This window comes from Balaenoptera physalus (assembly GCF_965194825.1).
Source record: "Balaenoptera physalus genome assembly, chromosome: 9".
Taxonomy (NCBI): domain Eukaryota; kingdom Metazoa; phylum Chordata; class Mammalia; order Artiodactyla; family Balaenopteridae; genus Balaenoptera; species Balaenoptera physalus.
This window is the reverse complement of record NC_138888.1, coordinates 24,719,397-24,727,316: the sequence shown is the minus strand read 5'-3', so window position 1 is coordinate 24,727,316 and position 7,920 is coordinate 24,719,397. Positions and strand designations below refer to the sequence as shown.

The 7,920-nt window shown below is 39.5% G+C and overlaps 1 long non-coding RNA gene across 2 annotated transcripts in view; it reads left to right on the top strand.

Annotated features, from left to right (window-relative positions):
* The window catches only part of LOC309666955, a 148,288-nt gene extending 141,597 nt beyond the window's left edge, over positions 1-6,691 (top strand). Inside the window, exons 3-4 of one of the 2 annotated variants that reach the window (XR_014267414.1) lie at positions 1,197-1,365; positions 5,284-6,691. This is a non-coding gene — a long non-coding RNA (uncharacterized lncRNA). Of the gene's footprint in view, positions 1-1,196; positions 1,480-5,283 lie in introns of those variants that run through there. The other variant, XR_014267415.1, reaches the window with a different exon arrangement.
* The last annotated feature ends 1,229 nt before the right edge of the window (positions 6,692-7,920 follow it).

Sequence of the window (7,920 nt, the reverse complement as noted above, 5' to 3'; positions counted from 1 at the left end):
CAAGAAGTTTCCTTTTATTGGGAGTATATATTTTATCAAAGAGAAACACTGACATAAGGGACCTGAGATTTTGTACTCTCTAGTCTCTAACTAGGTGGTGTGTGGTCTTAGTTAAGACCCTCATTTAAACACATTGACCTTAGAATCTTTCTCTTAAAATAAGGTTCCTGGATCAGGTGAACTCTGAAGCTCTTCCAGCTTTAATAGTCTATGCCTCTATGACTATCCCTCTAACTGGGTGGTAACCTGAATTTCTTTGTAATTTCTGGTTCAGAGGAGAAGGCACTAGCCAGACATCAGATCTGTTCTAATTCTGCCTTTGGTAGTGATTGTTAGGAAAATGCTGATGGAATCACTTTTCTGCTTCATGTTTTAGGTTTTCCATTTGAGACTTGAAAGTGGTAAACTAAAAAAAAAGAAAAACTTTAAAATAAGTGGTAAAAAACTTGAAAGCTTTGGAATATAGCAGCAATGTTATTATGAAAATGAGCCCTGAAGTGATGCTAAGTGAAAGGACAAATTACCATCTGTAAGTTAATTAGTCAGGATAATAGAGGTTACGCTGTGACAACAAACAACCCTAAAGATTTACTTGTGCTATAAGTCAGTGTGAGTTGTGGGGGTGGGGTGAGGATCTGCTCATCAAAATCAGAAACTGCACAGTGTGTTTTAATCATTTCATTGGCTAGTGCAGGTCACATGGTTTTTTTTTTTTAAAGTTATACAATTTTTATTTATTTATTTATTTATTTATGGCTGTGTTGGGTCTTCGTTTCTGTGTGAGGGCTTTCTCTAGTTGCGGCAAGTGGGGGCCACTCTTCATCGCGGTGCGCGGGCCTTTCATTATTGCGGCCTCTCTTATTGCGGAGCACAGGCTCCAGACGCGCAGGCTCAGTAATTGTGGCTCACGGGCCTAGTTGCTCCGCGGCATGTGGGATCTTCCCAGACCAGGGCTTGAACCCGTGTCCCCCGCATTGGCAGGCAGATTCTCAACCACTGCGCCACCAGGGAAGCCCCCCAGGTTACATGGTTTTGCCTAAGTTCACAGGGGGTGCAGGATAGCATTTTTACTTGGACCAACAGAAGAACATCTTGAATATTTGTGAAATTATTATGATACTAAATATTTACAAATGCAACATCATCATCATGTTCATTTTAAAATTTGGAGGCCAAAATCCATATTATAATTTCAGGTGGTGATCATTCTAAAACGCAAAACAGTGAACAAACTCAAGTTGATTTTGGATTTGACCATACGTATTTCTCAGAAGAGAGTGCTTTCCTGGAGAGGGTGAAGGAAGTGAAGGAGGATATTTGGCAGCTGTTGAGTGGTGGGTTGCCCACCAACAGAAGAACTGGCAGGTAAGAATTCTTAGCAGCGAGAATGTGCACAAGGAACAAAGCAAAATTAACTGAGGTTAAAGTTCACGGAGCATGAAAGAAAACAGGTTGAACTGTGATCAAAGAAACAAGTGGTTTATGACAGAATTTTTTTATTAAGGATTCTGAAATGGAAGTCACGTTTGTGTTTAATATAGAATAATCCTATATGGGGCATGAGGAAGCAGGTTTGCAATGAAAGAAATGTGCTCAAATTGGAAGAGCTGTAATAAACAACAGGAAAGTCTACAGAGAAAGTTACAGTGAATGTTTGAATTTCTATGTCGGGTCATACAAATTAGTTTTGTCAGTAGTGTACCTTCACATTTAGTACTGTAGTGAGATTGTCACTGCACAGCTCACTGTAACCCAGCAGAATAAATGAAAATTCTAAAATATCAAAAATTACATGTTTTGATATTTTAATCAAAACATGTAATTAGTTGATTACCTGCTTTGTAGAGACAACAACTCTGCTGTAATATGGTTTTCTGTCATTGGTCTGGGGGGTAAGGAGCTCTAAATAGCGTGGCTTTATGGTTCCCTTGAACACAGTCTTCTTAGAATGACATCACGATTTAGGACAAAATATTATTAATTCCCAAATCACTGAAAACATATACGCAGATATAAGTATAAAAACGTGTTCAAAATGCCAACTCTAACTTAAAAAAATAGATAAGCTGTCCAGGGCTGGCTGACTAGTGATGTTTGTATTTATTCGCATTTATTTTTCGCTATTGTCCTTTATATTGGTGTGTTGAGAGCATTTGCAAGCATAGAAATAAAAGCGAAACCCCACAAAGGGGAAAGGACGGTACATGTTGGCACCCCCAAATTTAAAAATACGAAGGACCTAGGCAGAAAGTAGGAGAGCAAATTCCTTGTGTGATATGACTCTTCTGAAATGACCATTCATGATTTGGAGGCAGCAAAAATTAGAAGAAAAAAAACCCTTCTTATTAAAAAAAATGTAGTGATGCTTAAATTTCTAATAGGTATTGGGAATGCAGGTAGCAATGCACTTGGTGTGGAGAAAAAGCACCTCAAAAACCTGACTCACAAGTTCATGCATGTCATTTGCCATCCTGTTGTTTGTAAATCACTTTAGCGCTTCAGAAGTACAATATATGCATACATAATATTAATACTAATAGCAACCATAGTAGGTTCCTGGTCCTGCCTGCACTGATGTCTCTCTTCTCCAAAGGCTCTTATGGGAGGCCACAGCAGTAAAGAACTAGCAGCAATGATTGGAAAGAATGTTCTCCAGCTCTTTCTCTAAGATGAATATGGCCTTACACTTCAGGTTCTGCTTCTGCCCATCTATAGAGTCATAGGTAGCAACCAAAACATAGCTACTAATTAAAGTTATGATCAAGATGGCCTCATGACCTACTGAAATGGCAGGAAAGCAAATTTAGGGGGAAAAAAAAGGACCTATGAGGATAGAGAGGAGGACAAACATTTATTGTTATTCTCCCACTTCTGCTGGCTGCCACCAAGTTCTGATCTTAAGAGCTTATAATGATTTAATGACGCCTGAAATAGTTATGTTACCTGCATCCTTCATGGGCCTATCTCCATGGAAAAGTGTTCTCATGCTTGATAAACCTGTCGTTCTTAGAGAGAGAATGACATTGTCAAGAAAAGGGGTGAAGCACTCCGGGAGCCGGCCAGTTCTCGTCTGGTATGTACTCATGGCCACCCATATCGGCAAACCTTAGCAAAGGCGTGGACAGACTCAGAGTGACACTAGTTCCTGGGACTAGAAGGGCCAGAGCAATGACTCAAGGATGGGCCTTTCCCTCCTGGAGCCTCGGAGAGCCTATGATTATCGCCTGTCAAGTTTGAGATAAGAATTCAGATTATTATATAACTTGTTTTCAAAACATTCTAGTGGGGGTGGGGAGGTTGCAGCTCGTCACGGCCCCTTTTGCCAGGGAAACTCTGTAGCTCTTGTGGCTTTGATCCTGCTGTGGTAGGGCAGGCTGATCAAGGTGGCCAACCTTGTAGATCCTGTCCTGCATAGAATATTTTCTTCTCTCTCCACTTTTGTTGTTTGCTTAGCAAAAGGCACTCCACCCTCACTGCAAGTTTTGACACTCTCTTTGATACACTGTATGGCTACTGTACCTTGACTTTCAATTACATTCAATCCTATTATAATCATTTTCTTATAGCAAATCCTCCTTAACACCTGAAAAGCTCAGCTCCCATGAGTATAGTGTTATGCTGGCAAAATAAAAAACAGAGGGATCCTCCTGGAATGGCAGTAGCTATTGTATGTGCTTGAAAATCAGATCAGCATAAGGGCCTAACACACTTTGCTTTCAACTCTGGTAGTGAAAGAGAAAGTTTTTCTAAGCCATTCAAATATGGCTTGACCTATAAACCAGTGGCCTTAATTCAGTGATTTTAAATCAGTGTGATAGCATGTTAAAATCCTTTCTCTGGGAAAGCATTTCTTTCAGGAGCGAGGTCCAGAATTCCTAATTATTACCATTATGATGATTAATGTAAGCAGAATTCTTCACGAATACAAGAACACACTGTATGGGAAGGTTTCTCTTTGTTTGTTTGCTTTAGTTCTTTTAATGCTTCTGGTATAATGACTAAACCATGATCAAGTTTCAAATTTTATAGGCACATGACATGATTATTTTTGGCCAACTTCTGTAAGTATAGCTCAGAAGCCTGTTTTATTATTTCCAGTTATTTAGGTTTTATTCCATGTGGCTTGTGGCAACTTTGGTGTAACATCATTTTGAGGAACATCCTCAGGGTGAAAGCAGAGAAGTGGATGTCTGAGGAAAGTAACAGATTTTGTCAGCAGTGTCTTTTCAGTATTAGTCATGCCTGTTGATTCTACAAACTGACATTCTGAGTTCCATCCTGGGCAATGAGAGCCCTTTGTGGATTAGCTGGTGAGAGGATATCTCTCCAGTTAATCAAATCCCACCCCAACAATCTTGAACAGAAGTATTGATAAGATTGCTGATGACTCTGGTACCATACGTGGCCACCAGGTCTTTTGCTATAACCTGGGAGAGGTGAGAGTTCTCTGCTTTCCTAAAGTAGCTTTGGTTCAGGCCCATCTTTCCAGCGGAGGGTAATGTGAGCTGGAATTGGTTGCAGAGGCTCTGGCAGCTGGCTTAACCTGTTTATATAAAGACGGAACACAGCCGCTGATTAAGAGAGCCACCTCCTACTGGTTGGTTTTGGAGTGGAGCCCAGAATTTTCCATGGAGATAGCTTTTAAAAGTTAGGTCAGCATCTCAATGAAAGATAAGGACACACAAGAAAGCCCTTGTGGGTTTCCCTGTCTTCAGAATCCCCACTGTTCAGCAAGAGTTAGAATAGATATATTTGACCAATAAAATGCCTCTGCTGGGTTTATCTCCATGAAAAGATCACTCTTCCTGAAGTGATCCTCTGGACTGAGGATTAAGTGGGTCAGTTTGAGCCAAGCTTAGCATTTAGCCACTTACGTATGGCCCTGGCTCTTCAGAGTGGACTGATCAGTGATAAGATCAATTTGAAGTGAAGACATTTTATATGGACGATATTTTTAAATGGTAAGGGCAATATTTTAATAATGAAAGACTACTGTTTCTAGGTTTAAATCAGGGAATAAGGTTAAGGGGAGCAAATGAGCATGGGAAGGAAGCTGAGTGGGGGAACAAAGACCTGATGGAAGAATTCTATGGAGATTCAGTGGAGAAACTCTAGGGCTTCAATGGCCCCATGGATTTCACTACCCTCAGTCTTCAAGCATACTGGAAGAAATAGTATTCCTGAAAAACTGAGAAAAATGATCTTAGGTCTTGGTGTGATTTCTGGATGCAAAGGAACCCTTATCCTGGATTGGATTTTGACTCTACATTTCTATTTATTTAGCAGGCACAGACTATTCCTTAAGTCTTCTGTGTGCTTGGAAATAAAGACATGTGTGGTAATGCCAAAACCCTCCTTGAATTGGAGTCTTTAGTAGCTGGAGTGTGTGCAACTAAAAATGGTTATTGGAGGATATTCCTGCCCTCTAGTCTGCAACTTCCAGAGGTTAAAAAAAAGAACATCCCACTTTCAAAAAAGGGGAAAAAATGTCCTTTGCATAGATTATTATATAAATAAATCTTTTTAACAAGCACTGCAGTTCTTTTTTTTTTTAAACAAAGTACAAAGAGTTATTGTGTGATTTATGTGAAAAGGTTACATAACTGTACTCTGTTACTTTAAATAGTGTTTTTTATTTAAACTGCCAACTTCTTCATCACCAGCAAAGAAAAAAAAATGCATATTTGCAAAGCACAAAGATAATTTTCAAGGACTGTAATTAGCTCATGATAACTCTATCTTTTGTGATGTCTTTGCTGTGGAACTAGAAAAGAAATGGATTTTCATTGTTAAATCTAAACTGTGGCACCTGCAATGTGTCAGGGAGGGAGGAATTTTGAAGTATTACACTTGGTCAGGGGAAAATCACTGATGGACTACAGTAACAGATCTTACAATTTTCATTTGGCTTCATGTTTTCTTCTTACAAACATGGCAAGTGGATACCCTGTTCCTGTTCCCCAGCTGACCCTTTATTCCCCAAATACTATTTAAAAACCAAACTGAATACATGATGTGGAAGACGGAAACAAGAATGAAATTATAGTAAAAGAAAGTAGGAGAGCAAAAAAAAAAGTCATTGTGTCTTAAAAATAGATTATAGGACAGAATGTTGGCAAGAAAAAGGAAACAGCATTTGAGGAAGAGGATGCTAATTAATTTAATTCATTCCAGGAAATTGATTACTAAGAAAAATTTTGTTTCCGTGAAAAATTCTACCTTCGGGAGAAGTCAGAGTAGATGTGCAAGCAAGGGGTGCGTGTGTGTGTGTGTGTGTGTGTGTGTGTGTGTGTGTGTGTGGTGTCTCCAAATGTACTTCTGTGACTGGTTGAGACAACATTATGGAGGAATCCAAGAGGACAGTCACAGAATTTCCCCCTGGTGAAGAATATATCCGAAGAAAATCTAGGAAGTTTCCTTTTTTAGGAAAATAGGCTATTTTAGGTAGCATAATTCCCTGGAGGTCATAACTCTACTACGTTCTGGGATTTAAAGGAGAGGTTTCTTCTGAGAAGTAAACCCTACCTTTGCAGTCTGCAAGCTGGGATTCTAGAGCTTGTTTACCTCACAGTGGACTATATAACCACATGAACAACAGGAAAATCCATAGAGCACTTGAAGTCAAGGAATTGCAGTGTGGCAATCTGAGTGCCGGGTGTGTTTTCTGTGAGACTGTGAGACTGTGTTTCTGTGAGAACATTATCACCTGTTTGGTCACCAAGTTAGTTGCCCAGGTGGCAGTTTGGCAAACGACCAGCATGAATAACAACCACCCCTTGCAGTAGACTGTGAAGTGTTCAGGCAGAGTTTTTCTCAGACATCATTGATCCTTCTTAGTTCAAACAGTAGATTTCCATTTTAATGGGAATAAACACAACTGATATGAGGCTGAAAATAAATAAATATTTTCAGAGTTCAGGCAACAGAGACCCACTTCGGGCAACTCTGCACCGGGAGAAGGCGATGGATTTTTAAAGAATGCCTTGCAACTGGCAGGGGGAACTGAGACAGTAGCTGGCCATTTCACTATATTACTGACACCCATGTCAGTCAATATGATTTGCAGCTAGAGCTCAATTGTAAATTTTAAAGCTCAATTGTCTTTAAAAGTTGTGTGGGAATTTGGAGCCTCTATCAGGTAAAATCTATGGCATTTAGGGTCTCATGAAATCTTGTTGTCTGGAAAGGTGTCATATACCCTGCTTAACAGATCAAATAAAAGGGGACTGAAAGTTAATTTCCTAGCCAGGAAGAAGGAAGTCAATTAAAAACATACAGTTGAAGAGTGATCAATTTCCTTCACGCCAGAACCCAAAGGAAGTGTTTTGAAATGTGCATTTAAACGAAGAAGTAGAGTACATCTCAAAGGGGAAAAGTTAAACTGTGAAAGGTTAAGTCCAAGGTAGCAGCAATGGTTTATACACGAACAGGTGCAGCCTTTTCTAAATCCACAGCCACCTTCTCTGGCTTTGACAAGTGGTGGGAAAAATCTCTTCAAACAGGAGATAGTACTTTCTCCAAGACTTTAAGACTATCTTAGGGTTCTAGCAAAGGTTGATGCGTAATATAAAATTCTCCTTGTGCTCAGAATGAGGATCAGAGTAAAATTAACTCAACTTGTAGACAGAAGGTAGCCAAGATACTATTAACCATTATGCTGAACATGAGCTGTTTCTCTTTAAACTTAGAGGAAAAATGCAGAGACAGTCTTTCAAATGAATTGTGTGTCCACTTTTATGCATGCTGGGTTGCTTGGAGAGACAACTATTTATGTCTTCTTCTATGGACTCCATTTAGACCTTAAACAATTAGCCCTCTTTAAGTTTTGTTTTGTTTTGTTTTTTTCCCCAAGTCACCTGCTCTAGAAATTCCAGCATTTTGTATTTTTAGATGCTGGGGTCAGGGAAAGTACAAAATGAT